The following is an 18,710-nucleotide window of genomic DNA, read 5'->3' as shown; positions in this document are numbered from 1 at the left end:
TAGATTTTTTGTCTTGTTTCTAGTCCAAATATCTAAAAGATCTCAAATCAAGACACATTTTCTACACAAGCAAAACATATTGTCTTGTTTTAGGAAATAATATGCCAAAATGAAGTGAGTTTTTCCTTAAAACAAGCAAAATAATCTGCCAATGGGGTAAGCAAAATAATCTTATCACAAATTGAAAAACAAGATTATTTTGCTTACCCCATTGGCAGATTATTTTGCTTGTTTTAAGGAAAAACTTACTTCATTTTGGCATATTATTTCCTAAAACAAGACAATAAGTTTTGCTTGTGTAGAAAATGCTTATTGATTTAAGAATTTGAAGATATTTGGACTAGAAACAAGACAAAAAATCTAAGTAAGAAAAGCATTTTTTTGCAGTGTAAATTTGATCGGTCAGTAAACATCGAATAGATTTTAAGAAACTTATGTTGGACTTCAATCAGATTTTTGCTTAGAGAACAAATTTACGATTACATTTAGTCATTTAAAAGACCCTTTTGTCCAAAGTGACTTACAATTTAGGAGGTATTTAGCGATTAAACAAGAAGAAGCAATACATACAAGAATTACTAGTTATACAAAGGAACTTGTTTATCCTGAAATGAATTTTAGTGTTAGATTAAAGCCCAAACCCAATTCAATTTTTTTATTTTTACCCTTAACCGAGGGTTGAGGGTAAGGACTTTAAAAATTTACACCTAAGACGTGGGACAGCACTACAGCACCTGCACACGTCATCATATGTCATCGCGATCTCTTGCTTCATATGACGATCAGATGATCGCGACTGCTGTAGCTATATCAGTTGTGCTATTTGTTTTGTATTTATCTTCAGGAAATCACTGAAGGCATATATTATGTTATCATAACGATATTATGTGGCAATAAGATTGTAACAGTACTGTGCATTTACCCAGTGGCCATATTCACCTATGTAAACACACCAAAACAACATTAACCTTATAGCAGACACTGTAAAAAGCCCATTACCAGCCATTAGGCATTACTGACAGGGTATTTGAGTGTCATCGAGTCTCAGAATGTTGTGGAACTACTATACTGGAGTTATTATTATGGATTTTACATCGCGAAATTTAGCGGTTTTTATTTTAGTGTAAGCTGGCATGTACTTGCAAAGTTTCTTATGGTCAGTTAAGTGTCTATTGAAGGCGCAGTGTCAGCAGATATTAAGCAGAGAGTTTAGCTATACTCAAAATAAAGTGTTTTTGAATAATTTTGTTAAAAAAAAAACAGACTCCAAACTTTCGAACGGTAGTGTATATATGACAAACATTTAGTACAATTCCATCTCATGAACCATCACATTGTCATTCTAGTAGTAATACCATTCTGGCATATTCAGTGTTCTTAAGAACAATTTTTAGCAGAATATGTAATCATGTCTAGCAAGCTTTCATATAGCCAGCAACAAAGGAAAAGGAATTGTACAATTAAAAAGATATTACTTCATGTCTGACCTCAACAGACTGACCAGAAGAAATGAACAAAGAAGGAGTCACAACCTAGTGCATTTGAATTTACTACACTGAAAAGTATGTTTTATATAGTATAAATGGAATTTGGACATACCAGATCCACCATTTGTCAACATCACGTGTCCAATCTGCATCAGCTGCTTCACTCACATTTATTAATTTTCTCACATGTGATCATGGGGTAGGAAAGTGTTCATTGAATTCACATTACAAAATCCTGCCAGGAGAAGTAAGTCATCAATTTACTTCTCACCTACTGTTTTTTAGAATACTATGAATTCAGACAAGCTACTCGGCTCACATATTGTTTTTCAAAAGCAATTTCCAACGCAGCTTATGTCTACCAATGTTATCGGCCAATGATTGTTTGAAGGTGTTTGCCAGCTAAAGCAGAGTTCTCAGCTAAGTTTGCATTGACAAGCTGTTTCAAAAATCCTAAAACAAACCTTATTTGGCCTGATTCTGTTGGAATATACTTTATATCAAGCCTTAAACGCATGAATAGTTAATACTGAGGAGAGATATATTTACAACCCTGGAGAAGGTGCAGTTTCTGCTTCTGATTGAAGAATCTAGCAACATTTGGACATCCTGACTCCCTCTGTTTCAGTTCTGTTGGCCCGAGGCGTTATGGTGTCAGCTATACAGAGAGAGGAAAAGTCTGTGTTTGTGCTTGGCAGTTTGTCAAGCTCCTCACTCTGCTGGCTCTCAGGTAAGTCAGTGTCACACAGAGTGAGTGGGTCAGCAAAACACACGCTGAAAAAATGCTGCGTGAGCTCGACCTCACAAACTTCACATCCCTGGGACAACTTCTGGATTTCATCAAGATTATAAAAAGAAAATATTACACTATAGCAGCTGCAATCTCATTAACTACCACTATAAATGTAGCATGTAGTGCTTTAAATCCATGCCGTGGTTGGGTTTGGTGAGATCCGTGCATGGAGAGGCAGTAAAACAAGATGGTACCTATGAGTCTGTAGTCTGGCACTGAACTTATAAAACCTGTCATATCTTCATAGCTCACATTGACACCTCATTCGGCTATTGCTGCTACCTGCTGTGATGCACTGACATGACTACGGCAAGAACAGACTGCACAGATGGGAAATTTGTGTGTGTGTGTGTTTTTTTGTGACTGCGTACATGTGAGTGTGATAGAGTTCTACGTGTGCTTGTGTGTGTTTTGTGATGCCATGTCAACTCTGAGCACCGTCACTGTTGTGGTTTGGCCGCTAAGGACAGATTCTGAAAAAAGAAAGTGTTTGACCTTGAATGACTGTTGGAAATGTGTGAGGTGTTTTATCTGTGCATACAAGATGTATATTAGGACACATGATGCATAAACCATGCAGTGTATTTTTGGCAACCAATCGTGTCAGACACTGTGTAGTAAGCATATGTATTTTTGGAAAAAGAGCAGATCTGATATCATATTCCATTAATCCAGGGGTGCCCAAACTTTTTCGAATCAAGGGCCAAAATCCAAATATCACTTAGAGCTGAGGGCCAAAGGTAAATATGCCAAACTATCTTACATTAAAGTTGCCATGGTAATTTCCTTATTTATTTCCAAATATTTCAAAATAAATAGAGAACATTACTTTAAACTGTATAATCTAATGATGTATAACTTTTAAAATGATATCTTCTGATGAAACATGTAAACAATCACATTTATAGCACAGTGGAGATCATTGCTAGACAGTTGAGGACAGTTGAGGATCCAAATGCAGGTTTATTATGAGAATGGCCAGGCAAGCAATTGTCATAACAGGAGCAAACAGATACACGTAGGGAATCCAGAATTGTGGTCAATAAAAAGGTTAATGGTCAGTACTGGCAGTACAAGCAACATAAACAACCAGAACAAAGCAAGGGTCAAACATGGCAAGGCAAAGGAAATGCATTGTAATGTTCACAATATAGTTAAACAAGACTCAGCAATGTGTTAGTAATCAGTGGAAAACCAGAACAGGTGTGATTATGTGGTGCATGACAGGATTTGTAATCCATATGGTGACAGATTTGCTGTCCTGACTAAAAATGAATGATTTCCAGCGATCTACAAGCCTGGATCACTGGTGATTGTGATAGAATGATGACGGCAGCAAGAGGATTTTTTGTAATTTGACGTTAAGATGATATAATGCATATATTAATGCATATAAATGTTCATACATCTAATCTAAATACATACATCAAGTCTAAATATTAAAAACTTTAAGATTATGATGATCCTTAAACACATCATAACAGCCTTGTGAAAAGGGTCTGTTTAAGAATATATGTCAATAGCAAAAACAGTGAGGACATATACGAAGCGTTTTCCCCGCTAATTAATAAGCATAATCGTTTGTGAATAAAAGCACAGCTGTTATATAATAGTCCATCAATACCCATCAATTTGGAGAATTGCTTTTAAATTACACAAGTAGTTTTTGTTTATAAAACTAATTAGGATTTATAATAATAATAATAATAATAATAATAAGAATAATAATAATAAGTCACAATCTAGGTATACACAGCATAATACATTTATTCAGTCCAAAAGTGGAAAACCAAGATTGGCTCATTCGGAAAACATAGGTCTATACAGGTACATGTTTCTGGAGACTGCAAATTATTTAGCTAGAGGTACGTTTGGGTGCATTTCATTTTTTTAAATGAACGCTAAGGGGTGGTATGACGGCATTCCTTTTTGCGCTTACCAGCTGACTGTTTACCTCCGTGTGGACGTCTTTCCAGCTGTAATCAGTTTGTCCCTTTTGCTCATCATGTACGTTGGCGGACTTGGGACGCATCGAAGAATGGTTCCAGAAAGTAGGTAAGACATAAATAAAACAAACAAGTAAATAACAGGGTGAGAATGTGTTAAAATCTGAAAACCTGCTAAAAATCTTTTGAAAATTGTCGGTTAGGTTTATGGAAGTGGGTGGGCGAGTCAATTGTTAAAACTGGTTGGTTTTAGGAAAGGAAGAGGGTGGGTCAGTCTTTTGGTAGATCAGTCAGTCAGTCAAACAGTCAGTCAGCAGCAGCCTCTGGTGGGTTTATGTGAGAACAGCAGGCGCAAAAATACGTACCTCCTGGGATGTATTTCGCGGCCTCCAGAAATGTATATAGAGGTATGTTTTCAGAATGAGCCTGGGTTGTGGAAAACACCTATACACACTCATACACTATGAATGATCTAGTTTATTCAATTCACCTATAATGCATGTCTTTGGACTGTAGGGGAAACAGGAGCACCCGCAGGAACAGGCAAACTCCACGCAGAAATGCCAACTGCTCAGGCCGGGACTCGAACAAGCAACCTTTTTGCTGTGAGGTGACAGTGCTAACCACTGAGCCACTGTGCTGTCCAAGTGTAATAATAAAAAAAAAATAATAATAATAATGTTATTTTATTGAATGAACAGTATAAATAAAAACCTGGCAACCACAGCTGCCAAAAGATGACCCAGCTTAATCTGACTGCATATACTGTAGATACCATATGGATACAACCAGAAATATGCAGCAATGTCCTATAACTGTCTAATACACACCTCCATTATGCCATCATAATCATCTTGCCTTGTTTACCTCTATCAACAATCAAACCTTTGTTAGATACAAATTTGCCCCTACTGTATACTTTTTGGCTTAGATTTCTGGCTTAACTTAGGACACTGATTGGCTAAATTTTGTCATATCTTGAGTATGTTCACAGTTGCCTCAGAGGTCATTTTGAGAAATCCGGACAGTGAGAGGGGTGTATTAGAAAGCATGTATTTAAATGATTGTCTATATGACATCATTATTAGTAGCATTTTGTGTACATGTATGTGTGATTCTGGAAGGTGCAAGTGGCACATTTTATTAAAAATAATTCTCGATTTTTTTGTATATATATATATATATATATATATATATATATATATATATATATATATATATATATATATATATATATATATATATATATATATATATATATTCCGGGATATCGAAGACATTCTTACTGCTTACATCTCAGTATTCCACATGCATCACTGCTCCCTGAGTTTACAGCCCAAGGGAAAGTGAGCAAACTAAAGCTATGGTAAATGAGACTTAAGCTGGTGCTTTAGTCTTGCAATGATTTTTATTTATTTATTTTTCATTGGGAAAGAGTTACTTGACAGCCCACTGAACTATACGATGAGTTTTAGAGGAGTTTGTAATTAGTTTAGTTGTGCAGTGTGTAATCTAAAAACTTGAACTTTGCTGCTCGCTTAATTCTGGAACAGACACATTTCCGTACCACTGCTTAATTGATCAAAGATTGATTTATTCCTCTATACACTAACAAATCTAACAATAGTTAGATTAATAGGCCTACTAAATATATGGGACGTACACTTGCTCACCACTTTATTAGGTACACCTCTCCAACTGCTTTTTAATGCACATTTTTTTAATCAATCACATTGCAGGAACTCAATACATTAAAGCATGTAGACATGGGCAAGACGATCTGCTGCAGTTCAAACCGAGCACCAGAATGGGGAAGAAAGGTGATTTAACTGACTTTAAATGTGGCATGATTGTTGGTGCCAGATAGGCTGGTCTGAGTATTTCAGAAACTGCTGATGTGAGGTTACAGGAGAATGGCCAGACTGATTCGAGCTAATAGAAAGGCAACAGTAACTCAAATAACCACTCGTTACAACTGAGGTATGCAGAAGAGCATCTCTGAAGGCACAACACTCCGAACCTTGAGGCAGATGGGCTACAGCAGCAGAATACCACACCGGGTGCCACTCCTGTGAAAACTGGAGGAAACTGAGGCTACAATTCGCACAAGTTCACCAAAATTGGACAATAGAAGATTGGAAAAATGTTGCCTGGTCAGATGAGTCTCAATTTCTGCTGTGACATTGGAATGGTAGGGTCAGAATTTGACATCAACAACATGAAATCATGGATTCATCCTGCCTTATATCAATGGTTTAGGCTGCTGCTGGTGGTGGTGTAATGGTGTGGGGGATACTTTCTTTGAAAACTTTGGGCCCATTAGTACCAATTAAGTATTGTGTCGACATCACAGCCAACCTGAGCATTGTTGCTGACCATGTCCATCCCTTTTTTGACCACAGTGTACCCAACATCTAATGGCTACTTCCAACAGGATAATGCACCATGTCATAAAGCACGAATCATCTAAGATGTTTATTGAACACGACAATGAGTTCACTGTACTCAAATGGCCTCCACAGTCACCAGATCTCAATCCAATAAAGCACGCTTGGAATGTGGTGCAAGAGGAGATTCACATCATAGATGTGCAGCTGACAAATCTGCAGTAACCGCATGATGCTATCATGTCAATATGGACCAAAATGTCTGAGGAATATTTCCAGTACCTTGTTGAATCTATGCCACAAAAGATTAAGGCAAAAGCAATAAAGTACTAGTAAGGTGTACCTAATAAAGTGGCCAGTAAGTGTATAATTACTATTTTGAAATTACAATCTGGCTTTATAAGGAATTGTGAAGTCAACATCTGTATGTGGCTATAAATTCCAAAATTACTTTCTTTAAGTACCCTTATATGGTATGTACACTTCCCTAATAGCCTTGTTGAAGGGCAATTTGTGAAGGAAATTGGTAAAGATTACCCTTCAAGTAGTGTCCCATTGCTGTGCTGCATTTCAAGTTATTGCAAAGACTTCATGCATAACAAAACCATACATTCTACAAAAGAAATCTGTTAAATTAAAAGAAGAAAGTATACAGCAGCTCATTACCTTTGTTTCTTACCATAATTTGCAAGCACAACACAATATTTCCAAGTCTATGAAAGTCAGATTTTCAGCATCAAAGTTGTCGTACCGAAGATCAAGGTCTCGCAATGTGATTCAAATGTTGTAAATAAACACCAATGAATCATGAGCTACAAACAATTTCTGCAAAAGCAAAACAAAGAAAAAAAACAGATTTATTAATTAGTTTGTGTGCGCTTTCCGAATTGCTGCAAACAAACATGATTGACATCAAATAAACCAGATGAAATGTGATTCTTTTTTATTGTTGAAACTCGTTTGTTCATTTTGATGGATGATTAGAAAGACAAAATGTTTAAAGATGTTTGAAACTATTAGTGTCAGCCTGTGATCTCGCTGATCAGAGAGAATACGAGAGAAAAGGAGACGCTGGGATGAGTTTATGAGAGAGAAAGAAGCTGATAAGCTGATGTAGAGATGGTCTTGCATTTAGATACCGCTGAGATTTTGTTTTCATCTCAGACTGTTATTTGGAAAGTTCGGGCAAGTTAATGCATCGATAACCTCAACTAAACACACATGCAGAGATGAAAAGTGCATACTGACACACAGACATATCCATTAGCTGGACTCTTTCCTCAAAATATAGTAAAGGTAAGTCTTACCGCTGGCTCTGAATATGTCACAATATGAGGCTTTTGAGTGTCATGATGCCTCTAGGATGCATCGCACACTTATCTCACTAAGGGCCGTCTGCTCTGTGTACAGTTCCCACAGTCATGAACTTGGGCACAGAAGGTGCTCTCTGAAGAGCCACTGTGAAGATTGCGGAGTTAGCAGATGGCATTCAGAGTGCATAGGAAGACGAGATAATCCTACATAAAATGTTTAAACTGCCATTTATGTCTACATAAATTACTAATCAGTAGACTATCCAAAAGATTATCCAGACACCATTTTAGGGCTAAATTACAACAATAATGATTGTCCCCTTGTTTTCTTTGCTTATGACAGCAGTCATGTTCTGAGACTGGGTGATTTTATGGGCTACAGATAACACAATGGTTCATTTGTATAACTACGACTGGGGGAAATTGCAACATGCAATGCAAAGTTGTTGTGTCACTTCAAATGCATCAAACCCATTAGACTTGCACTTAAAAGGTCCCATAAAGTGCTTTGAAATGTATATTTTCATTCAATGTTTGACATAATCTCAACCGAAACAAAGTGGACAAAGTGTAGCTCTTCCCCTTTAAAAAAATAGACAATAGTGTTTTGCTTTATCCCAGTCTTTATCAATAGTGGGAGTGGTTGAGCTCAAGCGCATCAAATGTAAAGCATCTTGAAGGGGGCGGGCATGTCAGATAGTAGAGAGCATGTGATTGGTCATGATTTGACAAGAAACGGAAGTATTATGTGATTTGATAAAAAACATTGATCCATTTAGGAAGAAGTGGCACGCTACAAGTCTTACATGTTTACATCAGTTTTAGATCTTCTAAACTTAAAAATTTTGTCACTATTGAGCTAATAGATATCCTAAAAATTATCAATACTGATGCTGACATCTAAAACACTTTATTTTAATTTCTTAGGGCCTTTAAGTCTTCATATTTGCATTGACACTGTCTGGAAGGCCTTGATTAGATGTTTGAGGTATGTTTCAGTAGGGTTGGAGCTAAAATATTTAGGACAAAGACCCTCCAGGAACAGGATTGAACACTCCCGGGCTTATACTGTTTACAACAATTGCAAAGGTAAGTAAAATGCATCCGAAATCAATCAAAATGGGCAGGTATAGGCCTTGCAATGGGGCACAATTTTTCCTTGATTGTGTCTAGCATGCAAGTTTAAATAATTGAACTCAAGCTAAACATTTGTGCAAGAAAAAAAAAACATTCAATGAGTAAACTAGAGCAAGTAATCCAGTGCTTTGCATTTAGTATGAACCCAGCATTCTGCTTAATATCTGCTGATACTTCTCCTTTAACAGACATTTACAGACTATAAGAAAGTTTGCAAGTACATGTCAGCTTACACTAAACCTAATCCTAACCCCAACCTAAAAGACTACTTATAATCTAATAAGAATAAGTTGGCATGTAGATGCAATGTAACTCAAATTAAACAAACGGACCATCGAAATAAAGTGTGACCACACATTTATGAGACAAACCGAAATTATATATATATATATTTTGTCATATATTTTGAGACAGAGCTTACTGAAACTTTGCTGCATGCTAAGGTGAACTTGTTGTTTGATAGCATTTTAAATAGTACAGAAATGCTTATGAAAACCTGTTTATACATTTTGGGGGAAGTTTTAACCTTTATTTGACAGGACAGTATGATGACAGGAAGATAGAACTCGAGATGCCCGCAGCACTGTTGCACATGTCGGTACACTAACCACTAGACCATCTGAACCAACAAAGGCATTCAGTTTTAATGCTGAATTTTATGACATTACAGTATGTCCTGTTTTTGATTCAGATTTGTTCCATGTTATGTTTTTACTTCAGATTACCAAACTAAAATGATTGACATGTGTCTTGTTATTGAAAGGCATTTGATAGCACTCTCTTGGAAGAACATAGTAAGTCCATCCATTGACCACTGGCTGAAAGATTGGATACATTACATTGCAGTGGAAAGAATCACCTACAGTATAAATGGCAAAGTAAAGAAGTACCATAACATTCGGGATCTGTTTATACAATTTTTGGAACAAAACCATACAATGGCACAAGCAAATATATATATATATATATGTATATGTATGTGTGTATATATATATTTATATATATATGTATATATGTATGTATATATATGTATATATATGTATAAAATACGAGGTCCTTTGGGATCCCATTAAGCTGTAGTGTAAGATCTAAGGGAGTGTTCGAATTCAGTAAAAACAAACCTCTGATGTCATTTTATATATATAAAATATATATATATATATATAAAAACTTACACTACAGCTTAATGGTATCCCAAAGGACCTCGTATTTTAGACAGGTGGCATTACAGTTATGCTATACAGTTTCAGATGTAGTTTTTGAGACATGTCTCCAACAACAGACAACAGTAAATATTCCAGAGGTATTTACTGCATTAGGAATTTATAGTGCCATGACAAGATGGAGGACAGTTGTATAGAATTATGGGTAATGGTCAGGCTGGGTGGAATTTACTGTATCATCACACACTGAATGGTTCAAATGACATAAAGGCTTGTTCACGGTGGTGGATGTAAATCATCCCACATTCACCTAACTATTTAGTGTAACAACCAGAGGCCAACATTAATAATCTTGTGTTTTTGTGTTGTTTTTATTCTTCTTTTTCCTTGATGTGAACTTTTGAACTTAACTCTAGGCTGGACACAGACACTTTTATTTTGTTTTTAGACACAATCTTCAGTTGTTATTCATCATTCAGGCTGCAGTTTCATCAACAGTCGTTTTTTGTTTTGTTTTGCTCACACTTGACCCTGGGCCCCAAGTAGTCATCAGTCAAACAGAAACAATAAATGGCTTTTGTTGCCTGCAGGAACCAATGGTTGGACAAACCTCTGCAACATTTTGAAAGCACAAATGTCATGTAACCAATGCATATGCCAACAAAGAGGATGATAAATGAATGCATTAATGTCAGTCCTTCAAAGGAGAGCTATGAGTTTATAGTTTAAGGGGCTGTTAAACACTAAATGAGAAAACTCTTTCTTGGCCTAGTTAAAATTCACAGAGGACTTTATGATTAATGTGTGTGGTTGGAAAGTGAGAGAGAACAATTGCACAGTATATTTATGCTGTTTTAGCAGACATGTCTCCCCATGGTCCTCAAAAATAGGGTTGGGTATTGTTTGGGTTTTTTTCGTTACCGGTGCTAAATCAATACTTTTAAAACGATAACGGTGCCAAAACGGTGCCTGAATCGATACTTTTTAGCCACAAAATGATGGTGGATACCTTTACAAATGTTTTTATTTGACAAAATATTAAAAAAAATCATTTTAATAGAACAATATAATTAAAGTTTAAAGTAAACATCAATTCGTACTGTATTATATTAATACATTTCCTTTGATCATTTGTTGGTTCAAAATGGATGAACGTGATCACGGGCTGTGATCTGAAGAGCGTCGCTTTGCTTTCTCTGACCGAAAACCAGACTGAAAGCGCTGTACTGCTCGCGTTGCATGCGTCTGTTCCCTAGCGACAATAAGAATCGCCTGATATCGCCTGTCTGTATTCCTCAAAGTTGTTTAGAATTAAATGTTTATCGATGCTTTGACACAACGCATGTGCCTTTTTTCATGCACCTCTTTGATGCTGCTTATGTTTTTGCCGCAGCACCGAAATGGCACCGAAATTCATACGCTGATTTAATACCGGTACATACCGGTTATCAAGGTACCGGTGCTATAATGGCACCGGGTTTTGGTACCCAACCCTACTCAAAAAAGACATATTTATAAGGAGCGGTTGCTGAAATAAAAGCATTTTGAAAAGAATATTGATTGATGATTTTGATATATGTTGAGATATTTACAACAGTTCTGTCTGGTTCTCAAATCTGATTGGATGATAATCTTGATATTCTGCAATAACAGCACTCTTACAGCCTTACACTCTTCACGCTTGTGTATTACTTATCACTACGCAGGTCAATAGACTCACTACAGTTGGACAACATGCTGTCCTTTTGAGGCTTTTTTAGGCGAGAATATTTAATGTCAGAACATGCTGGATCCGGCACCACTGATATCTGATCAGGCACCTTATTTTAACTGATCCCCCTACTCACCCGCCCTTCTACCCCATCCGCTGTCCATTTTATTTTGTTCTGTGACTCCCCAATGCTCTTCACTTTCATCCATGACAACCAACCCCTGCCCCGGCTCTTAATCTACGTCCTTGACACCCCTGCGCTATCCAGCGGCCAGCTATCCTAACCCCTCTCTTCAATTTTGTTAGGGACACCTCTACATCCTCGGGTAGAATGCCGGATCCATTACCCTGATCTGTTTTGGGACCTTGCAATTCACAAATTAAGCTCTCCTCTAGACTAATGGCACTTTATGCCGTTCAGCCTTATAATCTTAAAATGTCACCAAAATCACGTGTTTTGTCATCTCTTTAGACATTACGCTAGAGAATCATTAATTTAGCTTTGAAGTACTGTTGTGAATAAGCAATGGTTTTGCTGTTCTGACTGTCAGCTGAAGGTGTGAATGAATTGTGGAAGAAAGCAGTTCCTCATAAAAAATCATTTTTATACTATCCATGTTTTATTTTATACACGCATGCGTCGAATTGTAAATGCAACATCACACTCGTAGCAGTGCGATATGGCTGTATATCGTCACTGGTATGTGTCCCACCAGTGCTTATATACAGCCATGTTGAACTGCTATGCGTGTGAAATTGCTCATATACTGTATATATTTTTAAAAAATTGTAAATAATCTCATACTTGTCTATATGTCAAAAAATTTAAGTAATGCAGTAATTTATAGTGAACACACAATATTGTTTTATAGTATACTATATTACTAATTAGTAAAGTACCTGAATTACTGTAATCTGTTGTGGTGATTCTTATAGTTGCTGTGGTAACACAACAACTATAAGAATATAAACAATTGACCAAATATGTAGTTTTCTACAAATACATGTTATTTTATACTACTTTATGTTAGTAAAAACTAAAGTACACTACAGTGATTATTACAGTTTATGACTATAATTAATGCTACAATGCTACTAATGCACTTAATGGTTAAAAATCACTATAGGGTTTATTATAAATTACTGTAGTATTTGTTTATGTGGAAAAGCATAGACTTTCTAGTTTTGTCAGAACCAGAGCCAATAACAATCTTTCAGTGTCATATTTAAAGTGACCCTAACAGGACATTCACTGAATCAGAAATGAGGCAATGGATTAATTATTGATGGCCATGCTTCCTGCAGAACACCTTCTGGGACAGTTTAACCATATGAAGTCTGGCTTTTTTCTTATAATGGAGCGGTTTATTGAAACTAAGAATAAAAAACAGCTTGTACTGTAAATCAGAGTTCTTTATAACAGAATTACAGGCTACCTAAAAATGCATTTAAATATTAGTTATGTTGTTGTCGCAGTAGTTTATAGAAATAGGGGAAAATTGTCTAATACATTCATTCATTCATTCATTTTCTTGTCGGCTTAGTCCCTTTATTAATCCAAGGTCGCCACAGCAGAATGAACCGCCAACTTATCCAGCACGTTTTTATGCAGCAGATGCCCTTCCAGCCACAACCCATCTCTGGGAAACATCCACACACACTCATTCACACACACACACACACTACAGACAATTTAGCCTACCCAATTCACCTGTACTGCATGTCTTTGGACTTTGGGGAAAACTAGAGCACCCGCAGGAAACCCACACAAACGCAGGGAGAACATGCAAACTCCACACAGAAATGCCAACTGAGCCGAGGCTTGAATCAGCGACCCAGCGACCTTCTTGCTGTGAGGCAACAGCACTACCTACTGCGCCACTGCGTCGCCTGGGTAGACATTAATAAAATACAAATAACAAAAAATGTAATAAATAATATAAAAAAATAAATAATGAAAAAAAATGATTCAAAGATGATTCCTTGGATTTACTAAATTTTTTTTAAGCTAAGTGGTTGTAAACAATTTATTTGTGTTGAATTTAAACAAACAAATTAAGTTTAATAATGTTTAACTTAATTTGTTTGTTTAAATTCAGCCCAAATAAATTGTTTACAACCACTTAGCGTAAAAAAAAATTTAGTAAATCCAAGGAATCATCTTTGAATCATTTTTTTTCAGTGTAGGTGCAGAAGGCCCCTACTGGGCCATATCTATCAACTAATAACCATAACAATCAAGTGATAACATTCGAATTGGCTGATTGTCTGCACTTTTGTCCAACTGTGAGATCCAGTCTCATTAGGATCCTCTTATTTACAGTATTTTTACCTACATCTCTAAAGCCTCCACATTAAAAAAAATTACAACTACTTCTGATCACTTTGCCTATGTTTGCTCTTCATCTCAACCTCATTTTAACTTGCAAACACAAATTAAGCAAACCTATCAGAAATTAATCGAGTAGTTATTAAATGAGCGTAATGGAGATGCACAGAAGTGTTCTGGGCAGATGGCCAACACCCGATTCATATCTCTCTGAAAGACTTTAGTTAGACGTGAATGTCATCCAGAAGATTTGAAGTGCGCCAGACCGTCATGATGCATTTCTTTCTATTAAAAAAATCTAAATGGATTGTTCAGTGCTAAATCTCAGATGGGTATAGGCGTGAAGATTTACTAGCACATGCGGCTGATGGATTGCGATGGTGAACTTCGGCAAAGATTTTCATCACGTATCATTTGGCCCTTTGGGATTTACAGTACAGGAAGGCCTGGTCACAGCTGGCTCACAACACATTTTGTAAAATGTCCTTCATTTTTAGGGTAACACTTTACAATAACAGTACATGAATAATGATGTATTTATTCAAACTAAACATTATGTCACAGAAGTTCATGTGTGAATAACGGCCACCTTAATTACTTGTTAGTTTATGTTGTTAATAATTGTATTAATTAACATTTACGTTTGAGCTAAGTGTAACCAGCGTGACACCGCTCCTTTTGCCGTTTACCGGCTGAGTGCTTATCTACATGTGGTCGGCTTTCCTGCTGCAACCAGTTTGTCCAGTTAGCTCATCGTGTACGTCGGCGGACTTGAGATGCAGAGAAGAGCTGACCACCATGACGACCAGGTTTGAGTCCAGGGAAGAGCGGTTCCAGAAATCAGGTAACACAAAAACAGAATCCAAAAAATAAAGTGAACAAGTTCGTAACAGTGTGAGAATGTGGTAAAATCTGAAAAAGCAAAAAATCAGATGAGAGCTTTTCTTTTTCTGGACTGTTTTTGTAAATAGTTGGTTGGGTTTGAGGAAGTAAGCGGGCTGGCGGGTCAATCGATAAAGTTGGTTGGGTTCAGGGAAAGAGGAAGGAGGGTCAGCCAAATGGCCGGTCGACCAGTCAATCATTCAGCCAGTCGGACATACGGTTGTTCGACAGTGGCCTCCCGTGGATTGATGGGAGAACAGCGCCACACGAACGGCATTCGGTCTCTCGCGGATACGCGAAAATAAAAACTGCAAAAATACGTACCTCTCGCAACGTATTTTGCGGTCTCCAAAAACGTCCAAGGGACTACATTTTTCAGAATGAGCCTGGGTTGAATATATCAGGAGTTCATGAGTAGTTAAGAATGGGTTAATGATGATGAGCCCCTCCAAGTAAAGTCATGGTATAATTATACATTAACATAATAGAAATTCATGAGTGGTTAAGAGCGGGTTAATGATGATGTGCCCCTCCAAGTAAAGTCATATTACAATTATACATTAACATATTAGGAGTTCATGAGTAGTTAAGAATGAGTTAATAATGATGTGCCCCTCCAAGTAAAGTCATAATATAATTATAAAGGATTGAAATGAGTTCATGATGGTTAAATTAAGCATCGACTAATATGGTAATTAACACATTGATTAACAAACAAACATGTACTAACAAGTAATTAAGGAGGCCGTTATTCACACATAAACTCATGTAACTCACGATGTAGTTAAAGTTAGTTCATGATTAGCACATACATTAACTCATCATTGGTCCATAATAAAGTAATGTTTACTTTACATATTAACACATAATTATTGATGTTCTGTTATTGTAAGGTGTTGCCATTTTTAGTTACACCTGAACAATTTTGCCACATTACGCAAGAGAGCTGAAGAACTCATCGTGACCCTGCTATGAAAGATGAAATGTGACTTTGAGCTGAACTGCTGCTCTCTAGTAAAATGTCAGTGCCAAAGTTAATTGATTATTCTTTTAGTGCAATCCTCAACTGAACTTCATTTGTCGCCAGACTGATTCCCGGCATACATTTATGTGTTCAATTTATGGGTTTAGGAATGGAGTGTGAAATGCTAGATTACATCAGTTTGCTGCTATCAAATCTTGATCAAGGAAAAACAGCCACTCAGGAGTGAACAGCCAAGTCAATCGATCACGTCATCCATTACAATTCACGGTTTTCAGAACAAATTTCAGCCCTGAATATTGAGAGATGCTGCTGTATCAGAGCAAAGAGCGATAAACACAGCAAAACAAAGTAAACACAGAAATGTCAAAAGCACTTCTGCTAATTATCCGGAACATTATTTCTAGCACAGGTAAATGCCAAAGTTAAAACGTGTTAAAAGTGGAACAAAAGGACCAGATTAGCATATGAGTAATATGAAAACATGTGCCACTTTTACACCCACTTATAGCTACTTAAAAATAACAAAACAAACCTCACTAACTGTTATTCCTCCAGGTCTTTTTTTAGCTCATGCTGGTTGCAACATCCCTCTCATCACCACGAGACAGAAATTACTGTAATATCAGAAATAATCAGGGCCCTTGTGACCCAACTGTCCTACTGCCCTTTCTTTCACTCACACAGATCTTCTCATCTCTCTCAGCAGCTACGCTTCAAAGGCAAGCATGCTTCCTATACTCTTGAGAGTACGATAGTGCAAGCCGAAAATATATAAAACTAAAAGAAAAGAAAAAACAGGAGTCAGGCCAAGAAAGAAATAAAGCAGTAGATATAGTGCTGATGTACTGTAGTGGCACAGTAAACAAGATGCAACCAAAATAAAAATAACTAAAAGATAATTAGATCATTTAAAACTTTTTACATTTAAAAGCTTTTAAAGAAGAGCATAGTTTTTGACTGTGTAATGCTCAATGAGCATTACTATACAATAACAGTGTATGTAGGTGTGTATAGACCATTTCAATGTGGTGATGTCATTGGTCCATGAACATTTCCTGCTTGTTATCAAACTATTTCATAGTTGCAATAAGAGGCAATTCAGTCATAAATTAATGTTAAAACAGCTTTCATATTTTTAGATACCATTATTTATCATTATGTGTATCTTTTTGGATTCTCGGAAGCTCTAGAAATGAAAAATGTAAAACAGGAAATATGTTAGGACCATTGTTTTCATTTACATCCCTCAAAATGGTGTATATACTGTGCAGTAGGGCTTTTCTTTTTCTGGATGGCTTTTTTAAATCGTTGCTTGGGTTTAGGGAAGAAGGAGGAGGAGGAGGGTGGCTGGGTTGGCCGATTGGCCGGCCACCCAGTCAAGTACGGTTGCTTTTTACGCAAGAACAGCGTGGGCGCGAACATCGCGTTCTCATGAGAGGCATTTGAGGTGCGAAAAAGTGCACACAGTGGCCTCTCGCGGATTCTCGAAAATAAGAACTGCACAAATACGTACCTCTCAGGACAGAAACATCCGCGGAACTACGTTACCAGAATGACCCTGTGTTGTCTTTAACAGTCTTAAAATGTATAAAATTCAAAAACTAAATTTTATGGCTTAAAAGGTCTTAAATTCACAGAAATATTAGGTTGTAGGTCATAAATCACTTTAAACAGGTCTTGATTTTCCTGCGTCCAGGTAATGATGCCCCACCGAGCCGACACCCAATCACCAATAATCCATCTCAAAACTTTTTTTGTTTAAGTTTTTTATTGCAAAGAGACAATTATTCACAATAGCTGTTTTTTAAGCATTTTACTGCACATTCTGTAGATTTAATTCCCTAATCAGAGAAAGAAAACTAAAACAACACGCCCCTTTACATGATCCTCTATTAATACAAAAACTATTTATAGAACTTGCTGGCCCATTAGAAAAAAATCCTTAATGTTTAGTTTATGTATAAGTCTAAAATTTCAATCATAATGGTCTTAAAGGGTCTTAAAAAGTCTTTAATTTGAGTTGAAGAAACCTTCAGAAATCCTGTGTTCCTTTCACACTAATGATTTGCATGAACATTATCAACAAATACAGGGTTATTTTTGTGCTTGTTCTTTATCACTCATTCATTCATTCATTCATCTTATTTTCAGCTTAGTCCCTTTATTAATCTGAGGTCGCCACAGCGGAATGAACTGCCAACTTATCCGACATATGTTTTACTGAAACCCATCTCTGGGAAACATCCATACACACTCATTCACTACAGACAATTTAGCTTACCCAATTTACCTGCACCGCATGTCTTTGGACTGTGGGAGAAACCGGAGCACCCGGAGAAAACCCATGCGAATGCTGGGAGAACAAACTCCACACAGAAACGCCAACTGACCCAGCCGAGGCTCGAACCAGCGACCGTCTTGCTGTGAGGTGACACCACTACCTACTGCATCACCCTTTGTCAAATAAATAACACAAAACAACTCAACAGTTGTAATGGAATATGTTTGCTTCACCTATCTATCTCTATATGGACAGCTTTTTGATATGGTCAGCTTGCTTGGTAGCTCACCTTGTGC

At 36.8% G+C, this 18,710-nt stretch overlaps 1 protein-coding gene across 10 annotated transcripts in view; it reads right to left on the bottom strand.

The window, feature by feature from the left end:
* The window catches only part of LOC147837446 (uncharacterized), a 287,795-nt gene that overhangs the window by 17,704 nt on the left and 251,381 nt on the right, over positions 1-18,710 (bottom strand). For 5 of the 10 annotated variants that reach the window (XR_015476786.1, XR_015476789.1, XR_015476793.1 and 2 more), the window contains one exon: positions 4,235-4,300. The exons of the other annotated variants lie outside the window; for them this stretch is intronic. The gene's annotated coding sequence lies outside the window, so the exon portion shown is untranslated. Of the gene's footprint in view, positions 1-4,234; positions 4,301-18,710 lie in introns of those variants that run through there. 10 annotated transcript variants of the gene reach the window in all.

The sequence above is a fragment of the Danio rerio genome, chromosome 1, assembly GCF_052040795.2.
Source record: "Danio rerio strain M-AB ecotype USA chromosome 1, GRCz13ab, whole genome shotgun sequence".
NCBI lineage: Eukaryota > Metazoa > Chordata > Actinopteri > Cypriniformes > Danionidae > Danio > Danio rerio.
The sequence above is the reverse complement of the archived record's forward strand: the minus strand, read 5'-3'. Positions and strand labels throughout refer to the sequence as shown.